General features: G+C 34.7%; 1 protein-coding gene and 1 long non-coding RNA gene across 2 annotated transcripts in view; one reads left to right on the top strand and one right to left on the bottom strand.

Moving 5' to 3' along the window:
* Positions 1-25260, top strand: part of CSRNP3 (cysteine and serine rich nuclear protein 3) — a 179958-nt gene that overhangs the window by 38891 nt on the left and 115807 nt on the right. The window lies entirely within an intron of this gene.
* LOC116663646 lies at positions 1499-21708 on the bottom strand. The gene is made up of 3 exons (XR_004319905.1): positions 21261-21708; positions 8502-8512; positions 1499-1508 (listed from the first exon to the last, which is right to left on the bottom strand). It is a non-coding gene; the product is annotated as an uncharacterized LOC116663646 (long non-coding RNA).

Consider the following 25260-nt stretch of genomic DNA (forward strand, 5'->3'; position numbering starts at 1 on the left):
ATCAATTTTTTCATTGTTAATAAGTTAATGTGAGAGGAATATTTAGCCATCCAAATAAAATTTAGATTAAAAGGTTTCAAAACCTATTAAACATTGCAAGCCTTTCAACCTTCCAAAAGATAAGTATTATAGATAGTGTATCATCTGAAGGAAATAAATTTCCGGTATTGAAGTAGCAAAAGAAGTACAAAGTTAAGGTCACAATTGTTTAGAGGGTATATCTTAATTAACCCCAAACAAAGAGTATATATTACATGTTGTATTGTAGACAGAAGAGATGGTCAGCTCTGTGAGACTGACCAAAATGAGGCAATCAGTACAACATTGTTGCCTGTTTTGGGAAAACTGAAAGAAAAAGAAAAACAGAGGCAGAGGGCTAGTGGAAGATTATGGGGGAAAACAAAGAGTTCTCTTGTAATGTCACTGTGTCAGAGATGGATTCCTTCCAAACCAACATTAACCTTTGTTTCATTCATCTGGAAACTTTGAAGGGAAGACTAGAAACTTTTGTTTCATCTCCCATATATTTATAAAATCTAAACCCAGTAATATTTTGCAGATTTGTACCACAAATCCAGTACCCCAGGGACTCTTCCAAATAATGACTCTTCCATCCTCTCACAAACCACCATATACAAATATACATCTTTGAATCTCACATCACCTGGCATGCCCATGCTCTAGGTGACTCCTCCTTCTTCACTTGTCCCCAGTGGTTCTCTAGATGATCATCTACTATTCTTGTTTTTCCATCCTCCTTATAAATAGTTGATCTAATACAGGTTTCTCAACCTCAGCACTACTGATACTTTGATAGGATAATTTTTTGTTGTGGGGGCTGTTCTGTGCATTGGGGGATGTTTAGCAGCATCCCTGGCACTAGTCATTGGTAATATTCCACCTGCCAAGTTTTGAAAACCAGAAGTGTCTCCAGACATTGCCCAATGTCCCTTTGGGATAAAATTATCCCAAGATGAGAAGCACTGATCCTCCAAAACCTCAGTAAATATCCACTGCTTGTCAACCACAAAACCTCCCAACCACCTCTTGTTCTCAGTTAAAATTCAACTAGGGCACTTTAAATTCCAGCTTCTCTTGTTATTGTGAAACTCACTTCTGACCATTTGTATGTTTTAAGCTTCTTTTTATTGGCTTACACCTGACCTTGGATCTAAAATGTCTAACAAAATAATGAGTGAATATAAAATAAATGAAAGAATTAGGGAAAAGGAAAAGGAAGGTAAAAACATAAGATTAAGTCAGGAGTTATGTTAGGTTTTAGGTTACAGATGAATAAACCCTTTACCCCTCACTTTTTTTTTCTTTGAATTCATGAATCTATCCATGTTCTTCAGGCCTGGCTTGAAATTTGGCTTGGACACCAGCAGTTCACCCTCCATATTTCTACAGCCTGTCCTTTTAATACCGTACATGCAAACCTGAATCTGTATAGGAAACCTCTTTTCTTATATGCAGGCATATGAGTGCCACAGGAGAAAATTATACCACTCTGCAGATGGATGGTTTTCTAATCTGAGTTAGCTTTCAGTAGCATTTACTAATCCTTTCACTCTGACCATGGTCAGCCACCATTTCAAAAGTTTGTCACCCCACTCAAGCCATACAGTCTCTCCCCTCACTATCCATGCACCTGCTATTTTGACAAGAAAATTGAGGTCATTGTGTGGAAACTACTTGTGCATCCTTGCAACTCCCTCCAGCATCAAAAGCAACATCTATCAACATTCTTTCTTTCCTCCAGTCTTAAGGGATCAGGAGTCCTTCCTGCTGCCCAAGGCAAAGCCTGTGTTTGATTTTATTCCCTAACATTGAGGCCAAGGCTTTTGACATTAGTTATTCCCTTTATGTCCTTTATCTTCAACTTTTTCTTCTCTGCTGGCCACTTTTCTTCAAGCTGTACATGCTTTTCAAACTTCTATCCAAAAAGAGGAAACCAACAAACAAAAGCAAACTGACCTCTCTCTCCACTGGATTTCACCACCACCACCATCCAATTTCTCTGCTCCCCAATTCATTCAGACTCTCCAAAGCAGCCGTCTACATTCATTATCTCCAACTTCCAAGATCCATTCATGCCTCAGCACAGTGTGATCTGATTTCTAACCCCATTTAACAGAGCATGCTCTCTCTAAAGGCTCCAATGACCTGCAGTCCTTATCTTGACTGGCTCTCTCAGGAGTATTTGATACTGTTAACTTCATTTTTCTTTTCTTCACTCCCTGGGCTGTGTGACACCCCTCCCTCTTGATTCGCCTCATACCTTGTATACCTCTTCTGTCTCTTCTTTCACAAATTCAGGAATCAAAACTCAAATACTGATGGGTGGCAATAGGTAATACAAATGAGTGAAATTAGCTAATTGAAAACAATGAACACTGCAGAGGCCAAACAACATGCCCACAAAAGTTCTTGATAGTTTACTCTTGCTTAGATGATAGCACTCCCTAGAGACCCACACTCAGCTGACTGCTCAGCTCTCCTCTGCTTTCCCTGATCAGACAAAGCCACTTTTGTGACTTTCTTAATGACATAGATGGCAGTGACTCCAATCCTGTCCTTTGATTAAACTGCATAATTGCATATTATACACACATGTGTACAGGATATCAATGCCTAGTAGGGACAGACACAAAAACAAATCAAAGAAATGGACCACGAAGTCCAAAAATAGACATATGTAAATGTGATCATGTAATGCAACAAAGAAATAATCGTACGTTAGTGGGGAGGCCTTCTAGTGAAAGGCTATTAACAACCCCAAGTACACACAATCAGTGTCTGATAAAGAAGATATTTTAAATTAGGAGAAAAAGGGAAGGACAATGGCTCACTATGTAGAAGGTACTAGAACAATTCTTTAACTACTTGGAGAAAAACAAGATGTGAGCTATACATCATACTATATTGAAGTAAATTGCAGATAAAGATTTATAATATATTTTAAAAGATTTAAAATTACTTTAAATATTTTTTAAAAATTTTAATTATTATTGAACATTTAGTAAATTCAGTAACTTAATAGGTATTTATGTGCCTTTGGTTTAGGTAAGACTTTAAGCAATGCAGGAAAGGAAAGAAAAATGAAAAATCATTTATTCCTTTTTATATTTGTGAAAAGTAAAACTCTCTCTTCTTAGTATACAGTTTGGTGAGATTTGACAATTGCATAGAATCATGTAACCTTCACTACAATCAAGATACAGAACAGTTCCAACACCCTCAAAATTCCCCTGAGATGCCCCTTTGTCAGTTTCCCCAACTCCAGTCCCTGGCAGCTGATCTGCTCTGGATCACTAAAGTTTTGCCTTGTTCAGAATTGCATATCAATGGAAACATATTTTGGAATATGGAAGAATTTTGCATCTGGCCTTTAATTATAATGTATTTGAGATAGGTTTAAGCTGTTGCACATTTCAATAGTTTGTTCCTTATTACTAGGTACTATTCCATCGTGTAGATGTATCAGTTTGTTAATCCATTCACCCATTAAAGGATATTTGCGTTGTATAGTTCTTGATATTTTGAATAAAGCTTCTATAAGGATCCAAGTAGAAATTTTTTGTGAGAAACTAAGTTTTCATTTATAATGGGTAAATGCCTGGGTGGGATATTGTGTCACATGTTAAGTACATGTTTATAACTTTCTAAGATACTGTAAAAATATATTCCAAAATGGCTTATACCATCCTGCATTTCCATCAACAATGTATGAGCATTCACATTACTCCACACCTTCACCAGTATTTGGTATTGTCAGTTTTTATTTTATTTTATTTTAGCTATTCTAATTATCCTTGTGGTTTTTAATTTACATGTCCTTAATAAATAATAATATTGAGCATTTTTACTTGTGCTTATTCACCATCTACAAATATACTTTTGTGAAATGTTTGTTCAAATATTTTGTGCAATTTAAAAAAAAAAAAGACTTATTTAGAGCAGTTTTAGGATCACAGCAAAACAGAGAGGAAAGTACGAGATTTCCCAAATATCCCCCACCGTTTACACATGCATAGCTTCCCCCATTATCAACATCCCTCACCAAAGTGCTATCTTTGTTATAACTGATAAACCTACATTGACACATCATTATCACCCAAAGTCTGTAGTTTTCATTATGTTTCATTCTTGGTGTCGTACATTCTGTGGGTCTGGATAAATGTATAATGACATGTATCCATCATTATAGTATTAAGCAAAGTATTTTCACTACCCTAAAAATCCTTTGTGCTACACCTGTTCATCTTTCCCACCACTGATCTTTTTACTATCTCCGTAGTTTTGCCTTTTCCAGAATGTCATATAGTTGGAATCATGTAGTATATAGTCTTCTCAGATAGGCTTCTTTCACTTAGTAATATGCATTTACATTTCCTCCATATCATTCTGTGACTTGAAAAGCCACATTTCTTTTTAGCACTAAAAAATATTCCATTGTCTGGATGTACCACACTTTATTTAATCCATTCACCTACTGAAGGACATCTTAGTTGCTTCTAAGTTTTGGTAATTATGAATAAAGCTTCTAGAAACATTCAGGTGCATATTTTTGCATGGACATAAGTTCCCAACTCTTTGAGTAAATATCAGAAAGTGTAATTTTTAAGTCATATGGTAAGAGTATATTTGATTTTTTAAGAAATCACCAAGTTGTCTTCCAAAATGCCTGTACCATTCTGCATTCCCAGCCACAATGAAGAGTTCTTGTTGCTCCACATCCTATCCAGCATTTGGTGTTGTCAGTGTTTTAGATTTTGGCCATTCTAATAGGTGTATAGTGGTATCTCAGTTTTTAAATTTGCATTCCTCTGATGACATATGATGTGGAACATCTTTTCATATGCTGTTTGCCATCTGTATATCTTTGGTGAGGTGTCTGTTCAGGTCTTTGGCCCATTTTTTAATCTTTTTCTCATTGTTGAGTTTTAAGAATTCTTGTATATGTATAGAGATTTTTGCCTAATTTTTTATTGAGCTGTTTTCTGTTGTTTAGTTTTGTGAGTTCTTTATAAATATTCTGGATAAAAACCCTTTGGGAGATGTGCAGTTTACAAGCATTTTCCCTTTCTGTGGCTTGTTTTTTGTATTCTTAACTTTTTTCCCCCACAGCATATGAGTGGTTTTGATTTCGATGAAGTCATATTTATCAATTTTTAAAATGAATTACAGTTTTGGGTTGTATCTAAGAGCTCTTTGCCTATCCCAAGGTCACAAAGATTTTTACCTATTTTTCTTCTAAATGTTTTATAATGTTGTGTTTTACATTTAGGCATGTGATCAATTTTGAGTAAATTTTTGTACAAGGTAAGGAATTGGGTGAGGTTTCATATTTTGCATACAGCTATCCAACTGTTTCAACATTATTTTTTTTAAACACTCTTTTCTCCATTAAATTGCCTCTGCATCTTTGTCAAAAGTCAATCATATTTGTGTGGGTCTATTTCTGGCCTCTTTATTCTGTCCCACTGATACATGTATTTGTAATTTTTCCCATTATCACAGTCTTGATTTCTATAGCTCTGTAGTAAGTCTTGAGATCAGATAGTGTATGTCCTCTTCTTTCTCAATATTGCTCTTCTCTGTAGATTTTAGTCAGCTTGTTGATATGTATAAAAATTCCTGCTGGGATTTTGATTGGAAATTCATTGATATATATTTTAAAAATGCTAAATTCAACTTAAATAAGAAAAACTACTTGAAAAAATATTCACTGTGTATATAAGGTACAGTCAATATTATTAAAATATAGAGAGTTAATAAATATTTCTAAGAAAATATAAACCTTGTTAAGATAATTGGCAAGACCTTGTGGGAACTTTTTACAAAAGATGTTCTGGTGACCTCTAAACCTAAAAAAGAAATGTTTAACATAACTAAGTAATCAAAGACATTTGATGTGTGATTATCATATAAACATATACAACTCTGGGAAATAATGTAACATACTGACAGAGAGCATCATTTTTAAAGTCAGACTGAACTTTGAATTCATTCTCTACTTATCTGTGAGGATTTAGCAAATCTTAAATTTTCTAATGTTCAGATATTCTATCAATTAAGTAGATATAAAATCTGGCATATTGTAAACACAAATTGGATTATTACTGGTGAAAATGTGGAGAAATAAACTGTATCATCTACAAGGATGGACAAGTAAATTGGTTCAATTTTTCTAGAAGGCCATTTGTCACTGCGTATCAAATAATCGTACTGTGCATATTCTTCGGAATTCCAAATTTTTAAAAACTTTAATAAAATAATTATGAGCACAAAGCTGTGTATACAGATGTTTATTGAGATAATACTTAAAATAATTAAAATGGGAAACATCTGTATGTCTGAAAGTAATGAAATAATTAAATAAATTATTAAATATCCATGCAAAGTAATATCCTGAGTTGGTCAAACTAAGTGTTTCCACAGCATATTTTATAATTGGAGACCTATCTGATATATACCAATAAATTAAAAAGTAGGCTATAAAAATGCTTTTACAGTATGATGTTCTTAAGTGATGTGTATGCATGGGAGAAAGGGTGATTATGTAAATGCATATGTGTATGGTTGTAGCCACATAAACACACATACATATAATAAAAGTGATTATGTCTGGGTGATTGGGTGTAGATTTAATTTATTGCTTTTTTGGTGTTTTTCAGTAGTTTGTAAGTTTCCTGAAAATACATTATTACAAAAAAATAATTTACAACATGGCAGGGATACAAAATCATAAACTACATAAAAACATAAATAGCCAACTACTTAAAACATTATTTCATAAATGACAGTGAAGAGTGATAAGCCTTATTTTTAAGGAAATTCACAAATTAATATGAATATCAGTAAGACTCCAGGAGAAAAATGGGCTAAAAAAATGGATAAACAACTTGTGGAAAAAATAAAATATGAACAGCTAACAAACATAAAAAACTTAATCTTTAACAGTAAAAGAAATGGGAATCTCAAAAGAAATGGGGATAAAATGTTGTAATTTTATGTCTATCAAATTAGCAAAGATATTTTATTGCATGTCTGTTTCACCATCATATACTGTTGATGGAAATATATTAGTAGTAAAATATGTTAAAAAAAAAAACTTTCATATGCTTATGCTTTCTTATCCTAAACAGACAATAGATTTCCAGACAGAAGCAAATGTATCACACATTATATATAATTGTTTGAAACACTGAAAATAACATGTATATTCTATAATAGGAGAATTGTTTTTAAAATTGTGGTACATCTGGGAGATTTATCTCCCATCCACTGAAATTTCATTTACAAGAAATTTTAGTGATGTGAAAAATACTCAGAATATGTTAGATGAGAAAAATAGACATGAAAAAGTGGAAATAATATAAATTAAATATATAAAAGGAGCAGTAAAGTAAATCAGAGACTGGGAGAAATTAAACTAAAATATTCTTAAAATATTTTATAATAATGTAAATATTACAAATAGTATTTGAAATACAGATTTTTTTCAAAAGTAGAATACAAGTGATTTGTTTTTTCCTTTATTTCTAAGAGTTCATAGTTTTTTATTGAGCTATAGTTGATGTACAATATTTTGTAAGTTTCAGATGTACAGCATAATGATTCACAATTTTTAAAGGTTATTCCCTTTATAGTTACTATAAAATGTTGTCTCTATTCCCTGTGCTATACAATATATCTTTGTAGCTTATTTACTTTATGCATAGTAGTTTGTACCTCTAAGTCCCCTACACCTATTTTGTCCCTCCTCCCTTCCCTCTCCCCACTGGTAACCACTAGCTTGTTCTCCGTATCTGTGAGTCTGTTTCTTTTTTATTATATTAGCTATTTTAATTTTTATTTTTTTAATTGAAGTATAGTCAGTTACAATGTGTAGTTTGAATTTTAGATTTCACATATAAGTGATATCATACAGTATTTGTGTCTCTCTGTCTGATTTATTTCACTTAGCATAATGCCCTCCAAGTCCATGTTGTTGCAGATGGCAAAATTTCACTTTTTTATGGTTGAGTAGTATTCCATTGTGTATATATATACATATATACATGTAAACCACACCTTCTTTATCCATTCATCTGTTGATGAACACTAAATGTTCATAGTTTTCATGTAAATCTTAATTTTTTTAAATTTGCTTATCTCCTGTCTGACTCAAACCTTTTCCTGCTACCATGTTTATCATCTCATTTAAAAATAAAGTCATGTAAGTCAGGAAGCTTCTCACTCAGCATTCATTTCCAAAAACCATGACCAAATTTGATGGAGTCTTTTCTTCATACTACTTCTCATCCCCTCCTGAGAACTGCACTGTTAGTACCACCTCTTCAATTCTGCTGCTCTTCATCTCTCAGCTGGAAAAAGTGATGGTCTGTTGATGAGTTTCCCCAATTCCATTTGTGTCCCTTTAAATCCATTCTCAATACAGCTGCCCAGCTAAATCAATCAAATCAATCAAACTAAAACAAATGTCTGATCATGACCTTCATTCACCCTCCTACATTCCTTCAGAGATTTCCTGTACATTGACAAGATCCAAGTTACTTGTCTCGAATACCTGCTTCTGCATTCTTCTTCAATATCTTTGCTTATCATGCTCACCCTTAATTCTACATTTCATCATATACTTACATCTTTGGTTCCATAACTTTGTGCCTTGATGTAGAGGCTTATTTGGATTGAAATGCTTTTCTGTTCATCCCCTCCTCCCTTTTCTTGGCTTCGCTAACTCCTCTTTATACTGAAAGGCTTAGGTCTAGTCCTCATTCCTCATCTAGGAAGTTTTTTTCTGAGCATTTTTCATGTTCTAGCACCATATGTTTACTGTCTATCAGATAAGTGACAACTTTATTCAAATTATCTACTTACATGTTATCCTCCCCTCAAGGCCAGCGAGCTCCAAAGTGTAATGCATATACCCTATGAGGTGAGCAGGAAGATCTTTTGAGATGCAAAGTAAAACTATTTGTATCTCTATTTATGTTTGTTCATCATTTCTAACTTCTGTGTTTAAGTATTTGTATAATTTAGGTAATATATTTGTACAGTAATAAATTATATCATATATAAATGCATATACATACATATATAGGAGTGAAGTACATGCAGAAAGTTTTTTTTGCTGGTGGGAATGTATGATTTACAATGCATGAAGACTATCACTCTGAAACTTCACAAGGGCAAGAAATATACCTTATTTATCCAGATCATATAGCAAAGTATTGGACACATAGGGGCTCTCTGTTGAACTTAACTGAAAGTAAAATTTTAGCAAACTCTTATTCATGTTTATGAAGTTAGTTGTGAAGTGATTAAAAATTTAAATTAAGGTACAAAATTCTCTTTCTCTTGTTTACTAAACTTACTATGTACGAGAGTTAGAGGGAATTTGAGAGAAAAATAGAAAGCAGTAGAGAAAAAAAGTCCATACGAAAGTAACTTTCATCATTGCAAATGGTTTTGAATTATGAGGAATGTGAAGTTTTAGTATACGTATGCTTATAGTTTCCCAAAGTTAGCTAAAATAGAATGCAACATTGTCAGAAGCAAGAAGGTCTGTGAGGATTTATAAAAGGGAACGTGCCTTTCAAAGCAAATGAAATTTTGAGGATAGAGTGTGATTGTGTACCCGATTCTACAAGTCCAGAACTCGCAGGTCCTTTAAAATTCCTTCACAAGGAGCTGCCCAGTTTATATATGCATTGGGATATCAGCCAGTCAGGTTTAATACTAATCTGATAGAAGAACCGAAAGTCTAAACCAGAGAGAAAAATTTCATCAAATAAGTTTGATTACCTTATAGGGAATGACTCTCCTAATTTTAATAAAATTGTAGTCATAGTTATCTGTAATTCCAGAGGAAGATTGTAAGGAAAGTCATCTTCATGGTTTGCATAAGGACAAATGGGTACATGAATGAATTAAATATTTATGAGCCGTGTTTTGGTGTTGTTTTCAGGGTAAATGTGAAGGTATATGTCTAAATATAACATCAGCTGTTGGAAAGGAATTTTTCTCTTTTAATTAGTTCAAAAATTTTTTTATGAAATTGATAAATAAAAAGGCCCTCTTGGAGTTTTTTTCTTAGAAAATATTATAGCTCTGTGTTTTTCTGTCCCTCCTTTATTTTAAGTAGAGCTGATTCTAACTTAGTTGTTTTTTTAGGTTTTTAACAGCAAGCCAAAAACAAGCATCTAAAAATTTGTGTTACTCTTGGACAATTCTGTCTTACTCTAAGGCATACATTTCCTGAAACAATGTTATTTTTATCTCACTCATGATTTCCTTTAAGAATCAAAGAAATGAATATATGGTATGCAGTATTTCTCATACAACCTCATATATTAAGAAAAATAAAAACTGACAGATGGAACCTATTTCAGAACACATAAAAAATCCCTTAGTTTTAAAGTTCTTATGATCTTTAAAATGGTTTTTCAAAACAGGATACTATGCTGTATTTTGGAGACAAAAGTTTAGGAAATTGTCTTCAACACAGGTTTGATTTCCAGTTGTCAACATCATGTAACTAATTTCTGTTACATCCATTAGACATGGTAGCTTCGGCCTTTCTGTTAAATATAGATGGGAGGTGTTGGAAAAAATGGCTGTAATCTTATGCTTTATTTTATCTCTAGGTATTCTGTTTTTTCAATTTCTAAAGAAAGAAACATGACATAAATAACAGTCGACAATACAAGAGTACAAGTATAATAACATGAATATTTCCAAACTCTCCTTCTAATCAGCATCACCCTCATGTGAGACTGACTGGGAAGCATTCTGCTTTGAAATCCACTTTTCGATGCATCCTGTAACAATGGGAACCCCTTATTTAGCCACCTCTACCTGACGATCTCATCAGGTTAAAGGCACAACGAAGTGCTAAAGGAGGCCGAGCTGCCTCATGCTCACATGGGGGTGCTCTGTGTTGAAACTTTCAGAGCTTTATTGATGCAGTCAGACTAGAAAAATTAGGGCAGAACCAATTTTCTCCATGGCCTTCACCCTTTCCCACAGACCACAGATAACCACCATTATCAAAAAGAAAAGTAAAATTTCCCTCTTCTGTTTTCTGTCAAGCTAAAATAATGGGATTTCTTTATTCTTCTCAAAGATGTTTCACTAGGTCAAATATAAATCTTAGCAGAATATCACTTATGTTTCAGAACAAGTAGTTTATTTCCATTTCTTTCCCTCTATTACTGATTTATGAATAGTGAATATTAAAATAAACTTAAATTTGAAAGCTTTACACCAAGTTGATGAGATTTTTAGCTTGTATTTATTAATGGACAAAATATGACTATGTTTTTATTGTTTTCAACATGTCAATTATAAAAATTTGTGTTGATGAAATTAATACAACATAAAATAAATCCTAGATCTAGGAGAGAACTAATTCTTCTCATAGATGTAAAATTTGAAAGAAAAAATATAAAGGAAATAAGGTAAAAATAAGATGTGTGTGGTGAAATCATCTTATCACAGATTGTATTGCTTTCTTTAGTAAAAAAACAAAACAAAAAAAAACTATGCTTTAAAATTAAAGAATCAAAACAAATTTACTTCATTAAGGCAAAGGCTAAAAACTGAAAGTCTGAAAACTGAAGACATATTTTGTTTGGCTGTCATAGTTGGCTTTTTTTTTAATTAAATTTGCTGAATTTCCACTACTTCTCATTTTCTTACTCTGTGCTATTTCACATATTTTGTTATCTGTCTGGCCCTGAAGTCATCTGGGTTTGTAACCCAAGTTTTAAAAAGTTCTTATTGCCTGATTTTTAGAAACATTAGCAAGTGTGTAGAACAGATTCTCTTATTTACAATTGGTAGACATGAAAATTCTTTACTATATTTTTTGAGGGTATTTGGCAATATTTACTAAAACATTAATTCCTTTGAATCTTCCATCTCTCTGAAGTTATTCTACAAAAACACTCATATAGGTGCATAAAAGATTTTCACTGACACATTGATGAAGAGTGAAAAATAGGAACCCTTTCAAGTACATGTCAATAATGTATTGGTTTAATACATTATAGCAAATACATATAATGGGTTATTATATAGCTCTTTAATAAAATAATGAGCTAATTCTAATGCACATTAGTATGGGAAGATATTAAGTATTTTTAAGTGAAAAAAAGATGGTGGCAAAATATTTTCATGTTTCTGTGAATAATTATCTCATATTATTAAAATGATAGTACATGAGAATATTGCTAATGTATCCCAAACTAGTCGTTGTAGCTGCTATCTTTGGTGGGGTGGGATTCTGATGGGTTTCTTATATTTTAAACCCATATTCCTGTAACATTTAAATTATTAGAGCAAGCATAGATGACACATAATAAAAACTATAGACATCTAAAACACTGAAATTTTCTATAGAAACTATCAGTTAAGAAACCATGTTCCTATATTATTTATACCTTAGGCATAGCTTGGCTATTTATATAGTAAGAATAGCGATATATAATATCCAAATTGTAAACATTCATTGGATTATGTTTTACCAGCTTTTTACTTCTTTGTTTTCTTATTTAAGTGAATAAAATGCATGGTTAGAGACATAGATAAAGTTATTAAAATCTAACTCATTCTTAGAGAGAAGAAAATCACTTAAATATTTAGGTATTTATTTTTCATAGACTTAAGAAGAGAAATATGTTTGGAGCCTCATAAAAAGTTTTATGCTGGGTACGAGGTCTGTTCTCAATGATTTAGATATTTCTTCCTCTGACTCATATTTTAAAATTCTATAATAACCTGTTTCGGAAGGAAAGAAAAATCATATTCCTCCTGCTGTTGAGATGAAAAATTTGTCATCTCTGCCTTAATCATGAACTAGGCAGTGAGTTACAAAGTAAACTTAGCAAAATTTAGATGCTCTGTCCTTGTAGACTGTTTGGTTTACAAATGGACAGATGATGTATAAGATGACCTTCTTGTTATCAAGGATAGGATCAAGAATGAGGCAAGCTTGCCTGCAGGAGAAGGGATTTGTGTGCTAGCCTTGGAGAACTTTATGTCTGACCTGATCACAATGACAGCTTTATTACCACAAAGAGAGAGAATTAAAACCTGCTGGCCTAGAGAGGAACTTGAAATAAAGAGAGGATCATGCTCTGGAAAATGAGATCATGGCTTGGACTATTGTCATCATTGTCAATTGCAAACATATAGTGAGAACCCACTAGATGAAAATCATTGAATTAAGTGTGGTGAAGCTGATGTTATAAAACCCACCGGAGAGGCTGACAGAATGATATATATTTACACAGTTGATTTAATGGTATATTTAGTCATTCTTGACATCACCAGAATTGGTAACACTCAAAAGTTTCTGTTTCCTATGAAACTAAGACTCTTCTCATAAAAATGCACACAAAAGTTTGCATGTAAAATCAGAGGTTCATTCATCCATAGATCCCTGATTTTCCTGTGTAAGGATTTTCTTAGGTTAACACTAAAGGTGAAAAGGACAATCTGGTTTTGAACTTCACAGTATTTGCATGTTTGTGCACCAGAAATATGCTCCCAAAATTCATTTTAATTATGTCAACACACCCTACTGTGCATTTGTCAGTTTAAATATAAAATGTCAAATATTCCGGTTACTTTACAAACAATAGTAGTTTTTTTGGTTGTTATTGTTGTTTTAATGTTAGTTCACAACAGGCAGCCTCAGAGTTTTAAAATGCAGGTTCATTTGAACTCATTACTCTTGTTTATCTATTTATTATTAATCATGCTTTTTACTTCTTTCCTAAGAGTTAGTTGACTAAAATTTCCACAAAGTTTCCACAAATTTCAGCTGAATGTGCTTTCACTCATCAATGAACATGCCAATATCCAATGACCACATGAAACCATACTTTATCATTTAACATATTGAATTCTGTCAGGTGTCGAATAGATAATAACTGTCTTTAAGACTATATTATTCTGGGTGTTCTTGACCTTACCTTTATGAAATTACTCATAGACCTTCTAGAGTGTGTGATGTTAAGCATGTGTCAAGCCCTTCAGTTCAATGCAGTAAACAGACATGCATGTAAGATTGTACCCCATGTCTGTCCCAGAGACACTGGCACAGACACATGTCTGGTAGAATCTGCTCATTCTTCCAAAAGTGATATTTAGACATGATCCACCATATGTAGTTCTTTCCTGTGTGTCAGTCATTGGACACATTAAATGTTACATCACATGAGACAAGATTTTAAATTGTTTTCAATTAAATAGATGAATAAATAATATGCATTAATATTAATTAATGTGTATTAATTAAGATCTGCAAAGAGACCATATGTTGCACTGGGTACAGCCATTGTTTCCATATTGTATCAGACGTATGGTAGTCCCCAAAGGGAAATTGAAAACAGGACATTGAAATCTATAAACAAACAAGCAGAAAACTCTGCCTTGCCTTTCCTCTCTCTATCTCAATAGATTCTCCAAAAGTACTATCCACAACGGTCCAGATTTCTGTTTTCAACACCGTTTTATTGTCTCTGCTGCCCAGGACAGAAGATAAAGCAACATTTTCAAATGTCAGGAGAGAAGGGTGGTGAATAACAAACTTAACTATTACTGATACATTGAACGCTGTGCTGCTTTTTCGTGTTTATGGCTAAGGGACAAAACAAGGGGGAGGGAAGCAGCTTACTGAGTGCCAGTAGGTTTACACATCCTGATGTCGTGAATGCTGAGCTCTAGGGATTTGTTGGCCACGTGGTAAAGATTTTCAAAGACTAAACAACAGGGGACCAAAGGCCCTTTACTGCAGAAACCTCACCTTAAATTTTCCAAATGACAAATATCCCTGGTTCCTAAGCATAGAGTGAATGATACTTATCTTTCACCTCAATGTTGTATGATGAGAAGCTGAAAGAGTTTTTATTTTCATCGATGAATATCATTTGTCAATATTACAATTGTAAATGGGAGAAAAAATTTTACCACTAACTTCAAACTCATTTGTTATGAATTATTAGAAATTGTTCAGAATGTAACACCTCCTCTCAAAGAGCTCCTAAGTTTTTACATTTCACTTGTGGTACCTCAAAGAAATATCACTGTATTACTCACTCAGAACTCCCTTTTCTGTGTCCTCCTAATGTTTCCCCATGTCTTTCTCTTGCTTTTCTCCATCCTTCCCTCTCTATTTTCTTCTCTTCTTGTTGATTTTGGAGTTTCCTTCCCTCACCTTACTTAAATATATGACCTAGAACTGCTGTTTGCCTTCCATCTTTCTTTTTGATGTTTTTCAATTCAGAAAACATTTATTGTCTACCATGTGCACAATCCTAAGTGAGGAAAATATAGCTTCTGCCTTGGGGAAACTGGAGCTTTTTTTCCCTTTGGCTTCTGAGGAGGAGTAAGAAAAACAAAGCCAGAATGTTTGTGGATAAAGGAGGAGGACTGGTCTGGCCCTTACCTTGAGCATTATTAGCAAGGACCAGCAGGGTTCCCCCACAGTTCAGTAGTGACTACAATTCCTTAAAGGGGCAAAATCTTTCATTCTGTGCTATGGGAATGTCTGTAAATACAAATACTCCTGAGAGAAATCTAGTTAATTATGTTCTCCTTATTTGAGATTCCTATGGTGTGATTATTATTATCATTATCATCATCATCATCATCATCATCATCATACACTGTCCTGCTTCAAACTGTGCTATTTCCCAAAAACCAGTAGGAAATAAGTGGGACAGACCATTTTCAGGCTCTAGGATTCTGACTGCCTGTGATACCTTCATCCCTCTCTCTAGTGTTCTTACTTCTTTGAAGACTTTAGCTGCCTCTACTTTCACTTATCTCCGTTGTCAACTCCTTGTGCTACCCCACTTTTCCCATTGCCCCCACTTCTATCTCCTCCTCCATAACTCTTGGGAAAGTAGGGGGATATGTCTAGTCTGTTACTGTTTTCATATGGTCTTAAATTGCATTTGAAATGGGCATTGACATTTTCAATGACATCCTCCTTAGTATCTTGCCTTGACACTTCTCCTATTTTTTTTCACAATTATCTCCAGGGATAGAAATAGTCCCCTGCCTCAGTTGAAGTGTCCCCCACCCCTCAATTAAAGAAAATGAAATGGATTCTCTTTCATGGAATATTTTCTGGAATGTGACAGTATATTGGTAAATACTATTTTAGGGACCCACACCTCATTCATGAAGGCTCTTACACCTGTTGCCATCACTAGGTACCTACCTTAGCAATTCTCAAGTAGCAAAAACTGTTATGTGTAACATTCCTATCACTACTTACTTCAACATCGCCTGAAATATATTTAGAATTTCCCCCACATTTGGTGAAGAATATTCGTCTTTTTAAATCTTCATTTTTATTTATTTTTTAACATTTTTATTGATTTATAATCATTTTACAATGTTGTGTCAAATTTCAGTGTAGAGCACAATGTTTCAGTTATACGTGAACATATATATAATTCATTGTCACGTTTTTTTCTCTCTGAGCTACCACAAGATCTTGTATATATTTCCCTGTACTGTACAGTATAATCTTGTTTATCTGTTCGACATTTTGAAATCTCAGTCTGTCCCTTCCCACCCCCCGCCCCCTTGGCAACCACAAGTTTGTATTCTGTGAGTCTGTTTCTGTTTTGTATTTATGTTTTGTTTGTTTGTTTGTTTTAAGATTACACATATGAACAATCTCATGTGGTATTTTTCTTTCTCCTTCTGGCTTCCTTCACTTAGAATGACATTCTCTAGGAATATCAATGTTGCTGCAAATGGCGTTATGCTGTCGGTTTTTATGGCTGAATAGTATTCCATTGTATAAATATACCACCTCTTCTTTATGCAGTCATCTGTTGATGGACATTTAGGCTGTTTCCATGTCTTGGCTATTGTAAATAGTGCTGCCATGAACATTGGGGTGCAGGTGTCATTTTGAAGTAGGGTTCCTTCTGGATATATGCCCAGGAGTGGGATTCCTGGGTCATATGGTAAGTCTATTCCTAGTCTTTTGAGGAATCTCCATACTGTTTTCCACAGTGGCTGCACCAAACTGCATTCCCACCAGCAGTGAAGGAGGGTTCCCTTTTCTCCACAGCCTCTCCAGCATTTGTCATTTGTGGACTTTGAATGATGGCCATTCTGACTGGTGTGAGGTGATACCTCATTGCAGTTTTGATTTGCATTTCTCTGATAATTAGTGATATTGAACATATTTTTTTCATGTGCCTATTGATCATTTGTATTTCTTCCTTGGTGAAGAAACATTCTTAATGATTTTAAGAAATAACTATCATGGGGTAGCAGGTTGGAAAGGTGAAGTGATACTCAAAAAACCAAGACAGGCTTAAATTTTCTTTGAGTCTTGTCCTTTATCTTTAAAATTCATGCAAATCTTTGCATACAACTCCACGATATGTTTATGTTTATTATAATACAACAGAGTGTTTTGATTACTTACAGCATTTTCTCTAAGTATTTTCAGTAAAACTGACAGGTCAATATGCATTTCCTTTGCTCTGTGGTTTCATGTTGTCTACCATGCCTCCCCTGATAGAGAGGCTAGAATAGACAAGAATTTGCTTTTTACTTTATCTTGACCAACTAGGACACTAAATTTTTTGGTTAATCAACTTGATTTTCTTTCCAGTCATGTACACACTCAACTTTTCCCCTCACTCCTGTATGACATTTCACCTGACATGATATAAAAGCCTGAGCTGTCTGTCCAGTATTTGGTTAGTTTTCCCTCATGCTTGTGTATTTTTAACATTTTGATATAGATCATTCTAGATGCCTTTGATTGTAAACTCCAGGAAGACAAAAATTTTGTTTCTTAGTATAATTTATAGTGTGACTTGTACAGCTAATGTGTAACAGGATGTTTGATAAATGCATTTTGGTGATGATTTTAAAATTTCTTTTCCACAGCTTTCTTTACATAACCTTCTTGCTTGAATGACTGTGGAATTTATGTTTGCATTCCAGATGGTCACTTGCTAGAGATATGGTTAACAATAGAAAGAAATCGGCAATAACCATAGTGATATAAAAATGGCATAAATTTAAAAAATTAATTTAATACATACCTGGGCTTTTTTATTTTTATATGAGACTGATTCTTGGTTGAGGGTGTCTGTTAGTAACTATGCTGGAGCAAATTGTAAGAAACTTTCTAAACTTAAAACTGGAGATAGTGGAAATCAGAATAAATCCACAGGTGATGCCTAATCCTTGAACTTGAGAGATCTCCAAAGTTGCTGGTAATATGCCAATAAACCCAAAGGATGAAATGCCAGAAGTAATTGACCTGTAGTCCATCCCTAATAAAACAACATGAAATTACAATACTCTCCAGCCCAAACCTCTAACCTATTACTATTCCTGGAGAGCAGAGTGCATTGTCTCACTGAGGCAAGGTGTTGGCAGGCAACCAGTTTTCTCTCTCTTTTTGCTCTAAAATGCGTTGAATAGGCTGTTGAACTTGTTTATATTATTTGCTTCAGTGGCTTGCGTTGGCAAATTACTCCCTGTCTTTATTGTTAAATTCAGTGTACTGATGGTGTTTTAATTTTAGTTTGTAGGCCAGTGTTTAACGTTTCCAGTAGTGTAAACAATATTGGATAAGTTGATATTCTCTCTGAGAAAGAAGCTTATAAATTTTATCTCATCCTCTATTTGAAATTCTTTTACCCAACACCTAGAAAGTCTTTGTTTTTGCATTTGAAATTACGTTAATTCTATGGGAAACGTAATTAATGCCTGTGAAGTTGTCCTTTGCTCTACTGCTGGGCAAAGCATTCTCTTCTTTATCTCCTTAGAATGTTTAACTGTGAAGGCAGCTTCTCCGCCCCGCTCTCTGCTCACCAAGCCCCCAGACACACGCAGACTTTCCCCTCCTATTCCACAAGACACCTCATTGATCTTTCCAGTTTTATTGCACCAGTTCTTTGTTTTCCACAGGAATCCCTGCTGGCTTGTCCCTACAGGGTTCTGGCTGCATTCTGAATTACCTATTTAGTTTAAATCTCCAAAGCCTGAACTCTGAATTCTAGTAATTTAGAGGGAGAACTTAGCTACCAGGCCAGCCTGGAAGGATGAGCCATTTTCTGTGGTTGGTAGTTTGGTAGTCATTCTGTATTTATCTTTAACATAGTTTCTGGATAATTTGTATAATTTATGCATCTAGAAATAACATCAGAGGAACATTTTGCACACATTTTTGAAAATCAAATATTTCTGTATGGCAAGGTTTTCTCTGAAAAGCATGCCTTTCCAAAAAAAATGTTACATTATAACATCTTGTATTGCTCCAATTGCTTGAATTTGGAGTCAGTATTTTATATTCCATCAAATAAGCAACCTCTTTTACTTGAATATCCATCTAAAGGATCAATTAGTGTTCAGAGTTCAAATTTCAGCTCAATCCTGTCTAGAGCTTCTGGCCCCTCTCTAACTGATTACCTGCTGGGGAATCAATCACATCCTCTTCACCAAATGAATTTTTTTAGCCAGTGAGAAAGGGCTGTCAGTTTCTTTTACTTACTGTATAACTGGCATATTGGAGATTATAGACATTTATAAACGAAAAGCCCTTTTGTCTTATTCTCTACCTGATGACTTTTCACATAGCTTCTAGAATTCGGGGTTTCTGATGTGAGCATGAATAGAGGCCATCCTGTAGGACACTGATTATCCTAAGGCCTCTCTCCTCTGTCTTTAGCCACTTCAGGATGACCTGAAATTGGAGGTCTGCCTACCATGCAGTGGGCAGTACCTCCTGCCAGTGTGTTCTGCCCACTTTATCATACAGAGTCTTGCCCCAACACAGCTGGAGCACCGTGGGGCATCCGCCTAGGAGGCACACACCATGGAGTCCAGAGACGAGCTAGACCATATCTGCCTGTAGAGACTGCGATCCACACGCAGACTCGTCTGAAACAGATCAGATAGCCAGTCAGCTCTTACAGGCATTGGAATATGTGTTGTGCCTGTGTCCTCTCCTGCACAGGCTGAGAGTTACCTGGCTCCCTGGATTGTCTGGAACATCAACTGACTCACATTTAACTTGAGGCCTTGGGATTGTCCTCTTTTGTTGGACCGGATTGTTTCATCCATCTTCCTTAACTGTGCCGATAACTACCTGGAGACTGCAGCGCTATAGCTGCCCTTGTCTCTAAGGTCTTCCTGGATTCTCATATTTGTTAGCATTTTTATTATTGGAATTTTTTATCTAATTGTTCTACTTTTTTATTAATAAAGGAAAATACTTGTAGCAAAGATCATGCAATGTAAAAGTACATTTAGTCAGTGAAGATAGAAATAAAAGTTAGTTGCTATGACTTAACTAAGATCTTGAGAACATTTAAATTATTTTTTAATCAGAATTTGAAACTAGATATGTGATTATTACCACATCTCCAGGTATCATTTAGCTATAGCTTTAAAAGGTCAAATATGTTATTTTCTACCTATTTTAAAAACGCTGTTTTACCAGGGGGAGAGGGGACTATTTCTCAGTCATCACACTCAATTACTTTTTTCTTATTCAGGGTTGTGTTGATGTTCCGATGAAGGCAGAATTTGATTAAAATAGTAGGATTTAGCTTATTTTGAAGTTGCAATAAAATCAGTGGTTTTAAATCATTCATTCAATAAATACGATTAAACTTCTATTTTATGTACAAGACACTAACTATTCTAGGGCCTTGAACACATCAACAAACAAAAGAGATGGTTATCTTCCCTCCAGGAACCTGCTTTCTAGCAGGAGAAGGTAGACTAGCAATAGTAATTAATGTAATATTAGGTTATGTCTATCTATTATATATATCGTATATGCTTTTATATAAAATAATACACATTCTATATATGTAAACTATCCAGAATATAATATAATAGGTTAGAAAGTGATAAGGGAAAAAGAAAAATAGAACTGGGGAAGGGAGATCTGAAGTGCAGAATAGGGGGCGGTTGTCGTGTTAAATAAGGAGAACAGTTTGCTGACAGGAGGAAAGAATTAAAAGAAATTGAGGAGGTAATCAAGTGTTACCTGACAGTGCTCCAGGCAGAGGGTTCAAGCCAGAACAGAGGCCCTCAGGTGGGAGGGAACCCCATTTAAAAGACAGCAATGAGGACATGTGTGGCTGGAATGATTAAGAAGAATGACTAACAAAAGACATGTAGGTGATACAGTCAAAGAAATAAAGGGGTCCTGGTTATATAGAGCCTTTTGATTAATGAAGAACTCCACTACTCTGAGTAAATGGAAGAGCCCTTGAAGGGTTTTGAGAAGATGGTGACATGATCTGACATAGATATTCTAAAGGATCTGCCAGGCTGCTGTGTTAAAAACTGACAATAAAAAAGAAAAAAAGGCAGACGAAGGAGACCTCTTAGGAGGGTTGGACTGGAGTGATAGTAGTGGAGGTGTAAGAAGTGGTCTAATTTTGGATGTTTTAAAGGTAGTTCCAATGGGATTTATTGACTGGTTGTGAGGTGCTAGAAAATGAGAGAAGACAAAGATAAGACAGCAGCTGGGATCAAAATATAACCAGTAGGGATGGAGAAGGCCCACGTATAACAGGACTGAGTGGGGCAATCAAAAGTTCAGGTGAGGACAGTAAGTTTAAAATATCTATTATACATTCAAGTGGAGATACTGAAGATGCAGTTAGATATTGGGGCATGGAGTTAGAACAGCCTGGACCAGATATACAGATTTGAAAGCGTTCAGCATGGAGATGATGTATAAAACCATGAGAAAACATGAGATCACAAAGGCGGCAAATGTATTTTTTTAATTGAAGTGTAGTTGATTTACAATGTTGTGTTAATTTTTGGTGTACAGCATAGTGATTCAGTTATACATATACACATATGTATTCCTTTTCATATTCTTTTTCATTATAGGCTATTGCAAGGTATTCAGTATAGTTCCCCATGATATACAGTGGGACCTTGCTGTTTATCTATTTTATATATAATAGTATCTGCAAATCCCAAACTCCCAATTTATCTCTCCACTTCCCCTTAACCCACTGGTAACCACAAGTTTGTTTTCTATGTCTGTGAGTCTCTTTCTAGTTTGTAAATAAGTTCATTTGTCTCATTTTTTTTAGATTCCACATACAAGTGATATCATATGGTATTTTTCTTCCTCTTTCTGACTTACTTCACTTAGAATGACAATCTCCAGGTCCATCCATGTTGCTGCACATAGCATTATTGTATTCTTTTTATGGCTGAGTAGTATTCCATTGTATAAATATACCACATCTTCTTTATTTAGTCATCATCGGTAGACATTTAGGTTGTTTCCATGTCTTGGCTATTGTAATCAGTGCTGCTGTGAACACTGGGGTGCCGTTATCTTTTCAAATTACAGTTTCCTCTGCATATATGCCCAGAGTGGGACTGCTGGGTCATATGGGTCAAATTATTTTTAGTTTTTTAAAGAATCTCCATATAGTTTTCCATAATGGCTGCACCAAACTACATTCCCACCAACAAAGGGTTCCCTTTTCTCCACACCCTCTCCAGCATTTATCATTTTTGGACTTTTTAATGATGGGCATTCTGAGTGGTGTGAGGTGATACCTCATTGTAGTTTTGATTTGCATTTCTGTGATAGTTAGCAATAGTAGTATCTTTTCTTGTGCCTATTAGAAAGGTGGTAAATGTAAATAGAGAAAATATCCAAAAATAGAGACCTAACCCTCTCCAATTTAATCAAGAGGTGGAGGAGAAGAGAAGTACCAGCAAAAGACACTGAGAAGGACCAGTGAAATAGGAGAAAACACAAAAGATGTGGCATCATGTGTCACATGAATGTACATCAAAGGGAAGGAAGTGTTAAGGTTAAGTTGTGTCAGTTGCTTCTGATGGCCAAGTAGAGGCAGATGGCGACTTGGCCATTGCATTTAACATGGAGACCACTGATGGTCTTGATGAGAGCTGCATTAGCGGGCTGGTGGAATTAAAGCTCGATTTGAGTGGGCTTAATAGAGAGTGGATGGAGAAGATTTAGTGTATATGTAGATAATTATTTCAAGGAGTTATGCCACAAAAGGGAGCAATGAAGGGGACCAGTAACTGGAGGGGACATGGTGCTGGGCGAAGGTTGTCATTTTCTTAACTGGGAGAGATAACAGCATATTTATATGAGAATGATCCAGCGGAGAGTGGAAAATTAATGACGTAGAAGAAGGAAAGAATTACTGGCTCAATGTCCTTGAGTAAGCAAGAGGGGGTGGGATCTAGTGCATAAGGAAGGTGAGCACATTGGGAAGTTTTTAATATACTGCTTTGACACCAGATGACAAGGTCATTATAAATAGTTCAAAGAGTCCAAGATTCAGAGATGGGGGGGTGGGCATGTGGATAGGTACCTGGGCTTATTGTCACTTATTTCTAGGCTATTAATCCTTAACCAGGGGCTATGAAGATAGCGACCATATCTATCTTATTTATCCTGTGTGCCTAGTGCCTGGGATAGGTCCTGGCACATTAAAGAGGTGCTTAATAAACATCTTCCAGCTGACTGATTAGGTGAAGGAGATATTTTATTTTCTTCTCTTTTATCTGTACTTCTTATATTTAGCATAATTTACCCTTATTACTTTTTTCTTCCAGTTTTATTGAGATATAATTGATATATAGCACTATATAAGTTTAAGGTATATACCCTTATTACTTTTTAAATTAGAGAATAAACTTTATTAATCTTAAAGAAATAAATGGATCCAGGAATCTATAATTGGTGATTTCAAGGGAAATGCAGTATTTGAAAAACAGTCTACCTTAGTTGATTTGCTAAATACTGTGTAATTCTGAACCAAAACAAAAATAATATGTATTAGATGCTAATGACGTGGTAGGGTTTTATGTTTATGTAGTAAGATATTACAGTTAACCCCATTTTATAGATGAGGAAACGGAGGCTCAGAGATGTTCAGTATCTTGTCTGAAATCATAATGTGAAGTGAAAGACATGGACTCAACTTGGGTCTGTCTGACTTCCTGCTCTAATGCTGGTACCCTGCATAAAAATATTATGCAAAAACCTAATGCAACATTTTCTTTGAATCAGATTCTTTCTAAGTAGTTTCTTCACTACATAAATTCAAAATTGTTTTCTAGCAGTTTTATCTTGGCTTAAAAAAGTATTTTTAATTAGGAGCCTTTTAAGAAATGTAAAAGCACACTTGAATGAGTTCAAAGAATTTCTTTTAAATAACATAATGTGTTGCCAGATTGCTTTTTGTGATAAGTACCTATCTTTACTACCTAGGGAAGGTGGAGGAAGAGAAAGAGCTTACAATATGGAAACCCATTCATAGTTTAGGAACCTGAAAAACATTACAAAGCAGAATCCTTATTTCAAAAGTGGAATTTTTACTGACTTAGAGAAAAGTACAGAATTTAAGTCAATTCATTGGATAGGTATCTGGGATTATTTTAGCTATATTCTGATTTTTTTAAATTTGAAATACATTATTAAGCATTGTAAACATCTTTTGAAATACTATTAAATATATTAAGTAAAAAGTGAAAGTTTCCTCTTCATCTCCCCTCTCCTAATTGGTAAGCACAATCAAAGCTGACCGTGTCTTCTTTCAAGCCCTTCTCTGTGTACGGTAAAAAAAAAGAAACAAGTTGTCTTGGTGTTCTCTGCTTTGGAATACACCTAGGAACTGCACTCGTTTTTACATCAGCAGAGCATCCCATGTTATACATGTGTCGTTACTCATTTAACTATTTCCATATGGAAGGACATTTAAAACTTTTTTCAGTTTTTCACTGTTACAAAAAGTGCTACAATAAGCACCTATGTATTTCCAGAGAATATGTTCCTAGATGTAGAATTACTGGCCAAAAATACTGGGTATTCAAAAGTTTTGACAGATAGTGCCAAATTACTGAGCAAAAAAAAGGTGTCTCCTCAGCAATGTAGGCAAAAGTCTGCTATCACAGCCCTTTGCCAACACTGGATATCATCAGTCTTCAAATCTGACAGTGTGGGTGTGTGTGTGTGTGTGTGTGTGTGTGTGTGTGCGTGCGTGCGCGCACATGCTTTATTGATATCTCTGGGTTTTAATTTGCATTTCTCTGATTATTAGAGAAGTTGAGTATCTCTTCATATGTATATTGGCAGTTGGTATTTCTTTTTTCTATTAAGTACCAAATGCTATTTCTATCAAAATATGCCCAGTTTCTCAATGATTTCTCCTTCTAGGTTTGACTGAA

The sequence above is a fragment of the Camelus ferus genome, chromosome 5, assembly GCF_009834535.1.
Source record: "Camelus ferus isolate YT-003-E chromosome 5, BCGSAC_Cfer_1.0, whole genome shotgun sequence".
NCBI classification, from domain to species: Eukaryota; Metazoa; Chordata; class Mammalia; order Artiodactyla; family Camelidae; genus Camelus; species Camelus ferus.